The following is a 14,158-nucleotide window of genomic DNA, read 5'->3' as shown; positions in this document are numbered from 1 at the left end:
TGATTTAATGAAACTTTTGGAGTCAACCTAGAAGATACAGGTTGACAAGACATTTAGTGAAGATGATTAGGGAAGTAGTTTAGGTTATTCTGCCGATCACTCCATAAGAGATACAAAAAAAAAAAAAAAAAAAAAAGGCAAAAATAGGCTAGAAGTCACCTTCCCCTTTGTTAGATGTGAGATTTGCAGAGGATGGAAAAATAAGAACAAGGTTGTTTCACGCATTATAGGCCCATGAATTCTGCCTGTGGAAAAACAGGCTGATGATGATCAAAGAAAGCAATCATGTCCCTACGCCCAAGGTTAGGCCTGAGTTCCTTGGTCATGTAGTTTACAGAAGTAATCACAGGTTTCAGTATGCACCTTGCAAAAACAAAATTGTGAAAGGAAACTTAATGACCCCATTGTGTGTAAGGAAAAATAGATGGTTAGCTGACCACACGCTTAAAGCTTTTGTCCAGCCGAAAAAGGATAGGAATCTGAAACCGCAAGCAGCCACTACAAAAGACAACTGCTGGAATATACTTGGCTTGCTTAAATCTTTGTTCATCAATTATAAAAGAATCATTGCTTTGGGGTGAAGATACTGTGGTGGGAAAATTAATAAAAAGAAAAATGTCTATTTGTGGGCTTCTAAGAAAAACATGTAATCTGTGATCTTAATGTGATTTCTTCCTGTGTAAAGATTTTAATTGCTTTTGGATAATATGTAGCTTGTGGTTGTGAGGTAATCTTTTCTTGAATAGAAATTTTTGTCTTTGGAGGGATAAAAGGGATATGAAAAAAAGTAAGAGAGGGTACAGAACAATGGAGAAGAAAAACAACTGGGTGGAAGAACAGAGCGGAGGAAGAACAGAGTAAGGGCTAGAGAGAAAAATTAAATGAAGAATTAAGTTTTGCCTCTCAGATAAAGTCCCTGCGTGTGTCTGTGTGTCTCGCCAGCTGTTAGCCAACTCCACATCTCTTCTTCAGTTTCTCTGATCTGCTAGGAGCTGGCTGTCTCGGCACTTTACAAAATGCATGTGGGTTATTTAGTTCATATAAGACTTAATTCATATATCGAGCAGAGGTCCAGAAAGTACTAAGAAGTCTGATTGAATGGTTAGAGCTTAGACATACGAGTTAATGTAAATAAAAGGACTTTCATGGAGGACTAGGAGATGGTAAAGCTTGAGGACCTGAGACTGACACCCAGAACCTACCTAAAAATGTCACTTCAGCCTGATTGGTGTCCTCCAGACCCATGAGAGACTCTGTCTCAAAGGAGGTAGATAGTGTCCCTGAGAATTATACCTGAGGATGTCTTTGAATGAAAAAATGAAAGGGGGGACACTACTGCTCCTAAGGGGCTGAAGTTTTTATAATAGGTACAAGGGAGAGCACATCAGAGGTATCTGGAATGGTCCAAACTGAACCAGGCCATTGTAGGAGGGCCAGCCAGAGAGAAAAAGAGAGGAACCAGGGGCCAAGAAGTCAGGAGAGAGTCAACAGGCCAGTAAACAAAAAAGACCATATAGCCAGAATGGCTGGGTTATGTAGGGAAGAGAAGATGGGGGAAAGGGCCCAGTTGAGTCTCTGGGCTGGAGAGTTTAGAGTAGGGGTGGGGCATGCCAGCCCAGATGTCTCTGTAACAGTTACTGGAGCTGCTGCAAGAGATTGGAGGACAGTGTCTGCTGTCTCCCAGGTTTGAGACCTAACAGTCCCCAACCCATGCACACACATGCAACACACATACATACACTAAAAAGCAAGACACATGAGCATTGTTCAGAAGTGGCGTTGTGAAATGGAAACCACATCATGATGTGCATTTTGCTGTATTATGGATCTTTCGAATGTAAGTAAACTGGTATTTGAATTATGATTATTGTGACTATGTTTTGACGGTCTTAACTCCATTTTGAACACCCTTTTGTCATACAAGCTGTAACTGAGGCAAATAACTGATCTATCATCTCGACAACACAGTGACAATCACACTGTAGGCCATATTGTAGGCCAATATGCAAATGAGACTGCTGGGACATGGGCCTTTTAGATATGACATTTCCTTATACCATAATGACCAGTGATTCAGGTTGCCATTTGTGACACATCTCCTGACTTGATTCTATCACTCCCTCTGAGCTGTGCATGTGGAGACTACTGGAACAAATGAGTCCTTTTCTTCAATGCTGGTGACTTGAGGGCAATCCGGACCTTTTCCATTGTCATCATGAAAGGGACCAATCTCTGCAACCATCTATAGGATTTCATTCATGAGCATATGTTTGGTTCATGACTAACAATGGAGCTCAAGTATTTTCTTTTATCTACTTTTGCCTATATATCCATATAGTCCTGTCTCTTATTTTTGTGTGTTCTGTCTTTGTGTTCCTTGAAACAAACCAATTAACTTGTGGACTAGTTTTATGACTTGCCATTTGACTGGAGAGTAAAGAGCCTGCTCCTCTGGCAGGAGCTACAGTCGTTGGGTTTGAAATTGTGACCAGGTACCAAGGAACCAGACTCACCTTGGCTGGTCCACTATGACAAAATCGACTTCAAACTCTTAGTGCATTAAGAGTAGCATTAGGCAAAAGTTAGTAACATTATGAGTTCTCTCGTTAGGTTAAGGGAAGTGAAAAGTGGTATAAAGTCAGAGGCAAGCTTGAGGAAGCCCATTTTCACTCCTTCCTCACTCACACACCCACTCTGGAGCACAGAGCTTCCCTCTTCTGTCGTCACCAACACCTCCACACTCATAAGGATGGATAAGTATGGTACTTTGATGTAAAACATACATGGTCCCTATCCTTGGTTGTTGGCACACAACTCCTAAGTCTTTGGATCATAGGACGTTTTCAGGTGCAAATTTTGTGTGGATATTTTTAATTCCAAAAATAAAGCTGGTTCTTTTATTTTATTGCTATATATATATATATATATATATATATATATATATATATATATATCAAGTCCATCTTAACCAGGCCTTATTGTATGCTAGTGAGATGACTCTTCACCAGTCCCCAAGATTGTTTCAAAATGGGACCGACCTTGTGATCAGACAGTTGGAATCCTCACTCCCACTCCTTCAGAAATGGAAAAGAGCTGAAGACTGAGTTCAACCACCAGCAACCATTACAGATCCTGCAGAGAAAGTTCAAATGTGGGTTGAACTCAATGGGGCTTTCAAGTGACAGGACAGGGTAGCTACCACTAATGACAGGATCCATTTAGTAATTTTAAAAGTCCCCTAATGCTATTTCCCATGGTTATTTGAGATGTAGTAAGTCACAGTGGGAGAAGGAAGAAGTGGTTATTACCACTAAGACATTACCACCTGTTTCCAGTTCCCCTCGGGGATGAAGAAACACAATCTATGGTGTTGAGCTAACTGACTGTCCAGGAAGAAAAAACATCCCCACCTCACCCTGCTAAGCTCTATAGAGGCAAAACTGCTCTCTGCTTCCTTACCTGTCTCCAGCATGTGCTCCCCTAGCTGACTTCTGTCTGGACCATAACACCCTGCTGGAACACACTAGCCTCTGCTCCCTTCATCTACCAGATTGTGCCCGTATGCCCTTAATAAAGAATGCTGAAGAGATGGAACAAAGTCCAGCCTGAAGGCTGTCCTGAAATAAAATATAACAGTGAACAAAAGAAAGCAAGTTAGTAGGAAAATAAAAATCAAAGCAGATGTGCAGACAAATATAAAATAGGAGTCTATCCAGAAAAAATGCAAGAACTCACTATGGAGAATATAATAACCACTGGGGATTAAACTAGACGCATAGAGCAAGCATACTTGGAGACCAGGACAAAGGGAATGCTATTTTGTTTTGACTGAACCTCTTTTTAAAAAGACTGCTTCCTATTGAACCTCGCTAATTAGAAATTCCCTATAAGCTATGCTTGGGACTCTGCTCAGACCCTGAGAAAATATCAAGATTCTAGGAATTTCCAAAGGCAAGAGACTAAGGAGATCAAACTATTTATAAATAAAGTATTTATAGGTCCACAATGCCTATGTCTTGAGTCCTCAATTCATGATACCTCCCCTGGACTGACGTCAGCTGTCCTGCCGACTGTTCTGGTTCACAGGAGCTTAGTTGTGGCTTATTTTTTATTGTTTGCAGCTTCCCAAAGTGTTAGCTGCAATGCTCCAACCCTCTGATAAGGACTAAGAACAACCAAAAGGCACACTAACAATTCTAGACCAAAATTCATTTCAGATTCTAATGACAGCTTTGACCTAGTTAACAGATTTTTTTCATAAATACATTAATTCAAAAAATTATAAATGTTGACTCCTAGGTAAGATGATAAATGAGAAGTCTTGTCAATGAACTCAGGGATCAGTCAAAATGATACACAATGATCTCTTTTCCTGGAAGAGACAGGAACTGCCAATGAGCCTAGAAAACCAAGAGAGATCTCTTCGGAGAAGCAGGCAGGAGTAACTGGGAACTGCCCAGACAAGCCAGGCCTCTCCAGTGAAAGCAGTTCAAACAGTGGGGAAGCACTATGCTTTACTCACATCAGGCTGGAAAGAATAGTTAGCTGAACACCAAGGACTGGGTGTGTAATTAGCAGTGACCCAGTGAACGGAAGAAGTTACAGCAGCATAGAGGGATTGCTCGAGGTCTGTGGCTACCACCAGGCAATGACTTACAACCTCTCCTTCCGCAAATGCTGCAACCAAGGGTTCCCACTTAAACCTACCACACACACACACACACACACACACACACACACACACACACACACACACACACACACACACACGGTACTGAGAGGAGTCAGAGAGAGGCTAAGGATGTAGCTAAGCTGCTCACCTCTCAACTCAGGGAGGCTGTGCCAGAATGTCACTCCAAAAGGTAACTTCTAAATGCCACCAGGGCAGTACATACCCCAAATCAGGCTCTGTGGGCTTAAAGTTGGATTGTAAAATGCACTTCCCGAGTCAGTGCGGTTTGCTACACCTATCACCATAGGGATGGAAAGATTCAAAGCCCGTCCCACGAAGGAAGAAATGCTGACTGATGTAATAAGTTTTAATCTACTCTACTTTTTTTTTTACACTTTGTCTTTTTGCTTGCTAGTTTTTGCTCATTTTGTCATGGTTGAGTATGTTTTTCTATTTGCTCACCGCCACACCTGCACATATGCACATAAATAAATGCTCTTGCTTTAGCGTAGTATATTCATTGCTTGTTATGCTTAGGGCATCTCTGTGTGTTTCTCTATGAAGTCTACCGATGGACACTCTCTACTCTGCTCCCCATGCACAGCTTATATTCTTCCCCCCGTCCTTACTTCTTCTCCTGTGTCCCTCTTACTTATCACTGCTTCTCAACAATAATGTTCTCTAGCCTTAAAAGTCTGTGGATTTGTCCCTCTGTTCTGGTTAGTTTTATGTCAACTTGACACAAGTTATAGTCATCTGAGAGGAAGGAAATCTTGATTGAGAAAATGCCTTTCGGGACTGGAGAGATGGCTTGGAGGTTAAGAAAAATTGCCTCTATAAGATCAGGCTGTAGGCAAGCCTACAAGAACATTTTCTTAATTAGTGATTGATGGAGGAGGGCCAAGACCATTGGGAATGGTGCCATCCTGGGCTGGTGGTCCCAGGTTTTATAAGAAAGCAGGTTAAGCAAACCATGAGAAGTAAGCAAGCAAGGATCACTCTTCAATGGCCTCTGCATCAGTTCCTGCCTCCCTTGCCATGTGGGAGTTACTGTCCTGACTGTTTTCGGTGATGACCATGATATGAAAATGTAAGTCAAATAAACCTTTCCTCTCCAGCTTGCTTTGGTCATGCTGTCTCATCACAGGAGCAGAAACCCCAACTAGGTCGCCCTCCACATAACTTTTTCAATCTTCACTTTTCTCTAACTGTTGTCTAATCCCTAATGTCACCTACACTAATAACTAAAATCTTAGTATATACCTTGGTCATTTATCTTCCAACAGCTATTGAAACTAAAGACACCACTGTTACTCATTGCTATATGAAATTTCCCTAATTGTCCTATGCAGCAGTTGTGGCTGCTGCTGCTATTCTAGTCTGAGAGTAGGACAGAAAAGGCACCAGGTGCCCTGGGCTCCTGAACTGAAGATCTAAACTCTGAACCATGCACTTCAGTTCTACCACAACCTAGCCCCACAGGAACATTGTAAACACTTCAACTAAAATAATAAAATGGGTTTTAAAGCACAAGCAATAAAATACTTCAGATGCATAAAGCTTAATGTAGTAATATATGAAACATGAAAATGAGAGTGACGTGATTCTCCCAAAAATTACTGCATTAGTTCCTTTTGTTGCTGTGATGAAAAATACCATAACCAAGGCAACATAGAAAACGTAAAGTTTATTTGGGCCTACCGTTCTGGAGGAAGGGTCCATGTGGTAGGGAAGGCACGGCAGCAAGCAGCGCGGAAAGCTTAGAGATCACATTTCCATCTCCATTCAGGAAGTGGAGAAAGAAAATTGAGAATGGGAATAAAGCTGTAATCTTTCAAGTCGCGCATGCGCGCGCGCTCGAAAACACACACACACACACACACACACACACGTTGTAATTCTTCTTGCAAGGCTGCCCCTCCTAAAGGTTCCACAACCCCTGCCAAACAGCCCCACCACCTGGGACCAAGTGCTCATATACATAAGTCCGTGGTGGACATTTCTGATTGGAGCCACCACAGTAATAGCCTCCATGCAAAGTGAATTAGAAGAAATCTCAGGAGAGGAACTCGAGAAATGGTTGCAAGTGTGTTCAGAGAAATCAAAGCAGACAGTAAATGAATTCCTAGCTGAGTTCCAAGAGCATATAGACAAACAGCTGAATGAATTGGGGGACCTAATAATACTGGTGTGGAATGACGCTCTTGTTCACTGTAAAGATTTGTCACTCGTATTAATTTAATAAAACGCTGATTGGTCAGTAGCAAGAAGAATTCTGGGAAGGGGAAAGGCAGAGACACAGTCACCAGCCAGATACAGAGGAAGCAAGATGAGAATGCCTAACTGAGAAAAGGAACCAAACCACATGGCTAAACACAGATAGGAATTATGGGTTAATTTAAATCTTAAGAGCTAGATAGTAATAAGTCTTAGCAATAGGCCAAATAGTTTATAATTAATATAAGCCTCTGTGTGATAATTTGGGACTAAACAACTGCATGACAGTGCAGGACAATAACTCCCATCTACATAATACAACACATAAGAGAGGAATCCATAAGAAAACCAAAACTGAATTACTAGAAATGAAAAGTACAATTAAGCCAAACAAAAGGATCCATAGATGGACTGAATCAGGGAAGAGACAGAATCTCTCTCTGAGCTAAACAACAAGGCGGAGGAATCAGAACATTCCAACAAAGCAAACCTAAGCTAATAAGATCTAAGCAGGCTTTTCAGATATTCAAGACGCAACAAAAAGACAAAAACTAAGACTCATGGGCATAAAAGAAAGAAAATTTCATTCTAAATTCACAGAACACATTTTCACCAAAAACTATAGCAGACGATTTCCCAAAATTCAGATAATGTTTGCCAATCTAGACACAGGAGGCGTGTAAACATCAGAGAAAACTGTAAAACAATCAACCTTCATCATAACATAATTAAACCACAGAATAGAAACAACAAATGCATTGTGTGGAAAGCAGCAAGAGAGAAGGACCGAGTTATATATAAAGGCAAGCCAATTAGAATAGGAGCAAATGTCTCAACAGAAATTTAAAGGCCAGGAGAGTTTGGAATTATATATTTCAAGCTCTAAAAGACAACTGGCAATATATTACAATCCCTGTCAAAAGCTATCTGTCATAATAGAAGGAGAAAAAAAAAAAGCTCATCATGAAAAGAGCACAGACTAAAGGGACTCATGACACTAACACAGCTCTATGGAAGATACACCAAACCAAAGATAAAGAAAGACCCAACACATCCATGGGGCCATGGGAAAGAATAAACCATACTTAAGTAGTTAAGCAGAATATGAATAGGAAAATACTACATATTACACATTCAACAAAAATAACAGGAACTAATACATAGCTTTTAATATTAGCTCTGAAAATTAATGATCTCGACTTCCCCAATCAAAAGACACAGAGGGATGTTCCAATTCCTCCACCTTGTTGTTTAGCTCAGAAGTTCTGTCTCCTCCCTGGTTCAATCTGTCTGTGGTTCCTTTTGTTTGGCTTGTTGTACTTTTAATTTCTAGTTTTTCTGTTGTGTTGTTTGTCTGGATTCCTCTCTCCTGTGTTATATTAGGTTCCTCAATTCATTCAGCTGTTTGTCTATACTCCTTTGGAATTCAGTTAGGAATTCATTTACCATCTTCTTTGATTCCTTTGAACACACTTGCAACCATTTCTTGAGTTCTTCTCCTGGGAATTCTCCTAATTCACTCTCCATGGAGGCTATTACTGTAAGATTAGTAGGTGTGGTGGCTCCGATCAGAAATGTCCCTCACAGGCTTCTGTATTTGAACACTTGGTCCCCAGGTGGCAGTGCTGCATGCAGGGGCTCCAGCAGAAGTGCAGATGCAAGGTGGGGACTGGATTTGACTTCGGTTTGGTCCACAGACACCCAAGAAGTTCCATACCTCTGGGTGACTTCAGCAGAAGCTGCAGCTCCAGGGTGTGGACCACTCCTGAACCAGGGTAAGAGCCATTAGTGCTTGTTCTTCATTCCACAGAAACTTTAGCAGAAGTGGTGCACCCAGAAAGGTGATTAGACAGACAATGTAAACAGACCCATAGTCAGCAATGAGACTGAGGCAGTACTAAAAACTCGACACTAAAACGCAGGACTGAATGGATCCATCATAGCATTCCGAGAACTTCAAAGAACCTATAGTCCTTAAGTTACTCTATCAAATAGAAAAGGGAGGGACACTTCCAAATTCTTTTTATGAAGTTTATATTAACTTAATACCAAAACTGAAGAAAGATACAAAAAAAGAAGAAAACTACAAAATAATCTGACTAACATAGATACAAAATTATCAATAAAATTTGGTAAGCCAAATTCAAGATCATATCCAAAGACCATTTAGAAGGCATTTGACTTCTTATTCTAAATTTCTAATTCAAATATCTAATATTCTCTGACTTAGTTCTTTTGTTGTTGTTGTTCTCTTTTTTAAATGCCCTGGTTACTAAATTTTTCTACAAGATTAAACAGAGAAGAGGAGACTGCCTTGGTTTCTTTTCCTGTCACCATGATAAAACATCCTGACAAAAGTAACTTACATGAGACAGGTTTAATTGGCTTACAGTTCAAGGGCACAGTCCGTATTCGTGGAGGATTTTTGGAGGCAGGAGCCACAAGGCAGAAAGCAAGGGTCATGAACGCCAGTGCTCACCATCTCCCTACTTTTTGCAAGTATTTTTAAGTGTATGAGTGTTTTGCCTCTATGTCTATCTGTGTACTGTGTGCATGCCTTGTGCCCTTGGAGGTCAGAAAACGTGTCTGACCCACTAAAACTAGAGTTATGATGCTTGTGAGTCACTGTGTAGGTGTTGGGAACCAAACCCAGGTCCTCTGGGAAAACAGCAAGTGTTCTTTCTAAATATTTATTTATTTTGTTATATTTTATTATGCATCCTGATCAAAGTTCCCCCTTACTCCTCCAAGTCTCTCTCTCCCATCTCCCTTCTGCCCCCCCAATCCATTCCTCCTCCATTTCTATTTAGAAAAGGGCAGGCCTCCCATGGATATCAACAAAACATGACTATCGAGTTACAGTAAGTCTAAGCATCTCCTCTTGTATTAAGGCTGGGTAAAGCAACCCAGTATGAGGAGTAGGGTACCAAAAGCCAGCAAGAGTCAGAGACAGCTCCTGTTCCCTCTGTTAGGAGTCCCACAAGAAGACCAAGCTACACACCTGTCACGTGTATGCAGAGTACCTAGGTCAGTGGCATGCAGGCTCCCTGGTTGTTGGTTCAGTCTCTGTGAGCCTCTATGAGCCCAGGTTAGTTAATTCTATAGGTTTTCTTATGATGGCCTTGACCCCTCTGGCTCCTACAATCCTTTCTCTCTTAAGCAGAATTTCCAAAGCTCGGCCTAATGTTTGACTGTGGGTCTCTGCACTGTTCCCACAAGTGTTCTTAACTTTTGGGTCATCTCTCCAGTCTCCCTCTTTCTACATTGTATTTTGAGACAGGGTCTTACTAAGTTAAGATGATCATGTTGTTTCTTTCAGTCTTTTGCCTGCTTATATGGTGGTTTATTTAGCACAACTAATATAAACCCAGAGACAGATATTGAGGTTCAAACTGAAGATCAGAAAAGCAGCCAAGCCACCAGAGAGCTCTTACCTCTATCTACCAAGGCTGGGGAGATCCTGTGGCTGGAGACTAATTGCCAAAGGATGGTCAAATTATCAAGAGCTACAATCTTTTTTTAATATTTTTTAATTTTAGAAGCACTCTTATTTACATATCCATCCCCCTATTCCCTCACCCTTCCAGCCTCCCATGCTCCTCACCAATTCCCCCAACACACCTCCTCTCCAGGGATAGTGAAGCCCTCCACGGGAGACCATCAAAGTCCGTCATATCATTTGGGGGAGGGCCCAGACCCTCCTTGCTGCATCTGGACTGCAATAGTATCCCTCCATAGGGAATGGGCTTCCAAAGTCCATTTGTGCTCTAGGGATAAACACTGGCTCCACTGTTAGAGGTCCCATAGACTCTCTTGGCCTCCTAGCTGGCACCCACATTCTTGGTTGGGCCAATGCTGGTTCTCCAATTTATGACTAGGGTCTCCGTGCTCTCACTAGGTCAGGTCAACTGTTTCTGTGGGTTTCTCAAGCACTGTCTTGGCTCCTTTGCTCATCCCTCCTCCCTCTCCACAACTGGATTCCAGGAGTGCGTCTCAATGTTTAGCTGTGGATGCCTGTTTCTGCTTTGATCAACTACTGGGTGAAGGCTCTAGGAATGGTAACCAAGGTAGACATCAATCTCATTATAGGGGAAGGGCATCAAAGGCAGCCTCTCCACCATTGCCTAGATTGTTAGTTGGGGTCATCCCTGTGGATCCCCCAAATATTTCCCCTGTGCCAGAGCTCTCTCCAAATCTGTACTGTCTCACTCTATCAAGGCATCTCCTTTCTTGACCTCCTGTATTCCTCCCCTGTCTCAGTCCTCCTGTTCTCCTCCCCCTCCCCTTCTCACCTTCTCTCCTTTTTCCCTTCCCACCTCCTTCCTCTCTCCCCTCTGTGCTCCCAATTTGAAGAGCTACAATCTAAAGACTTACCTCTCTCAACAACTATCAATTGCCAGTAGCTCAATGGCCAGGGGTGATGTTTCATGCCTAACTTCCCTATCCCTGTTGGAATTAGTCTGTTTGGGAATTAGGGGGCTATTACCCATGGTGACAACCACCGAGTTCATATTGTAGCTGCCTTGTTGTGTCCAGAAGAAACTGCTCTGGCTTTCACATTCTTCCCATGCCCTCTTCCACAGTGAGCTTTGAGAACAGAGGATGTGATATACGTTTAGGACTGTGTATGTCACAGTCTTATTTTTCTCTGCCTCGGCCAGTTGTGGGTCTCAGTGTTAATCAACGTCTACCACAAATAAAAGTTTCTCTGATAAGGGCTGAGAGATGCATTAATGTTGTAGTGGTTTGTTTTTACTCTTTACTCCTTCGGGGGCCACCACACAGCTACCAAATTAACCACATGGAGGCCAATTCTTTTTTATGAATGCCCAACCTTAGCTTGGCTTGTTTCTAGCCAGCTTTTCTTAAATTATCCATCTAGCTTTTGCCCCTGGGTTTTTATCTTTCTCTATTATATATACCTTCCTTTCCTTCTTACTCCATGGCTGGCTATGTATCTGGGTGGTTGGCCCCTGGTGTCCTCCTCTCCTTCTCTTCTTGCTCCTTGATCCTCGATCTTTCCTTCCAAGATTTCTCCCCCTATTTATTTTCTCTGTCTGCCAGCCCTGCCTGTTTCTCTCACCTGCCCAGCTATTGACCATTCAGCTCTTTATTAGCTCAATCAGGTGTTTTAGTCAGGCAAAGTAACACAGCTTCATAGAGTTAAACAAATGCAACATAAAAGAATGCAGCACATTTTTGCACTCACTAAACAAATATTCTAGAACATGAACAGATGTAACACATCTTTAACTAACATTTTACAACAATGTGTATTAAGAGTCAATTTAATTTAGCAAGATAATACTAGTAGGTTCTCCCCCTAGAGCCTATGACCTATCTAGTCATATGTTCTTGGCCCTGACAATGGTCCAGGTATGGATTTCAACTTGTGGATTGGGCCTTAAGTCCAAGAAGAAACTGGATGATTACTCTCGTGATATTTATGACACAATTGTACCAATGGGCATGTCTTTCCAGGCTGGTTATTACTGTTGCTTTCAGGCTTCACACCTGGATAAAACTAGTGATTATTTTTTCTTCCTCAGTCCTGTTCAAAATGCATTCCAACATTATGAAAACTACCCAGTAACGATGAAGCATCCAAATGAATACCAGCTTGATTTCCCCATGATGTATGACTCAAGTGTGTGGTGCCTTAAGTAATAGGGTCTTATGGTCAAGTTCTGGAGGGTAGCCAAAAGAATTGCAACAGCCTGCCACATATGAGGGAGGTCTATGGAGCTAACTGGCTAACAACCCTAAAATAGGTAACCCATTCCTGTGAAGCCTGCAAGCAGCATTAATAACCAGTCTGCAAAAACACAGAATTATCCTTGGATTATGTTTTCATGTCCCTCCCAGGTATAGTGGATAGGAGTGAGTTTACTTCAGATTATTCATAACAACTGAGTATTGTTATTTGTTTATATGCATCTATGGAAAAAAATTTTGCCACGTGTGACTTGTCTGCCACATACAGCTTGCCTATGTGACTGTACACTTTACTCAAGTGACTTATCTTAACCCTCAGAGTACAAATTGTCCGATGTGCTGAATAAAGTTGGCTATTGAAGAAGGCTTTAGTCTACCTTATATATCAGCTCCATTCTCCCAAGCCCCACTGCCTCTAGAGCAGCAAACAGGCTCTTAACAAAAGAGAAATAGAATTGCCGTGGTTTGAGGGCTAAAGAGGAATAATGGAATAGGAAAGGTTAAGTTGGAGTAAGGGATGGAAAGGCAAGATAGAAAAGGAATACAGGGAGGGATAAATCATAATGAAGAGTGTAACGATAACTCTTTCCAACAGCCGCCTGAGTTCCGCCACCATGTTAGGGCCCCCAAATAACACACAGAGATTAGTGTTAATTACAATGCTGCTGGACAATGACTAGGATTTTGTATTTGCTAGCTCTATCTTAAGTATCAACCATAACCATTAATCTATATATTTTATAGAGACTTATCGAGGACGCCAGCCTTAGCATCCTATCTTCCTGGGATCACATGCTGACTCTCTCTTTACTACATTTCCCAGAATCCTCCTTCTCTCCTAACTTGCTTTCCTATTGGCCAACAGTGCTTTATTTATCAACCAATAAAACAAACATATACACAGAAGGACCTCCCGCATCAGAAGACCTTTCAAAAAAGTTGTGTGGAAACTGTAGAAGCTCAGATGATAGATAGATAGATAGATAGATAGATAGATAGATAGATAGATAGATAGATAGATAGATAGTTTAAAATGGAATTACCTTATTGAGAATGTTTGAATCCGTGTTCATCAGGAATAGTTCTCAAGGCTTATAATGTTCTCTCTCTGTCTCTGTCTGTCTCTGTCTGTCTCTGTCTGTCTCTGTCTCTGTCTCTCTCTCTCTCTCTCTCTCTCTCTCTCTCTCTCTCTCTGTGTGTGTGTGTGTGTGTGTGTGTGTGTGTGTGTGTGTGTGTGTGTATGTGTGTATGTATGTATGTATCTGGTTTTGTTATAAGAAGAATACTGACTTCATAAAAAAAATCATTTGGAAGTTTTCTGTAAAGTAGAATCTTTACAGAATAATTTGAAGCATATTGGTGTTATTGCTTTGAAGACCTGGCAGGATTCTGTGCTGAATCCATCTAGTCTTGGGCTTTTTATTATTTATTTTATTTTTTGGGATTATGATACACTTTTTCCTTTTTCTTTATTCTTCTCTCATATAATACATCCCAACCACAGCCTCTCCTTCTCCTCCCAGTCCCCCCTCCCAGTCCCTCCTCCCCACATCC

Source organism: Cricetulus griseus, chromosome 8 (genome assembly GCF_003668045.3).
Source record: "Cricetulus griseus strain 17A/GY chromosome 8, alternate assembly CriGri-PICRH-1.0, whole genome shotgun sequence".
NCBI classification, from domain to species: domain Eukaryota; kingdom Metazoa; phylum Chordata; class Mammalia; order Rodentia; family Cricetidae; genus Cricetulus; species Cricetulus griseus.
Note: the sequence above shows the minus strand (reverse complement) of the source record.